Raw genomic sequence first — 454 nt, forward strand, 5'->3', positions numbered from 1 at the left:
ATTAGCTCATATTTTTTTAAAGATTTTGCTTCTATGCTCATTAGGCAATATCAGTTAATGGTGTCCCTTTCTTGTACTATGTTTGGTTTTAAGAGGGCCCTCAGCCATTCTGCTTGGGGAAGGAATGATGGAGTAAAGGCAAGCTGTTCCTATTACCCACTTGAATTTCTCCAAACTGTTTTATTTTTCTTCCTTGGTGTGCTGGAACTTTTCCTCTGAACACCTGTACTTCTGGCTCTCTCATTTGTGGGTGATTGTCCAAGACAGTGTTTCCCGGGAGATCCCAGATTACAGCCAGGATGGGCTAGAGCTGGTTCATGAACCACTGCAGATCCACAGGCAGGACTGAGTTATCTCTGCCTATTACCCAGTGTATGGATGGGTGAGACTCCTCCCGGGTCCCTCAGCTCCCTCAAATGCCCTTTTGTCTATGGGTAGATGCCAAAAGTTTGTT

General features: G+C 44.9%; 1 protein-coding gene across 1 annotated transcript in view; it reads left to right on the forward strand.

Moving 5' to 3' along the window:
* Positions 1-454, forward strand: part of SLC16A12 (solute carrier family 16 member 12) — a 28,143-nt gene that overhangs the window by 454 nt on the left and 27,235 nt on the right. The gene's annotated exons all lie outside the window — the stretch shown is intronic.

Source organism: Myotis davidii, unplaced genomic scaffold (genome assembly GCF_000327345.1).
Source record: "Myotis davidii unplaced genomic scaffold, ASM32734v1 scaffold271, whole genome shotgun sequence".
In the NCBI taxonomy this organism is placed as follows: Eukaryota; Metazoa; Chordata; class Mammalia; order Chiroptera; family Vespertilionidae; genus Myotis; species Myotis davidii.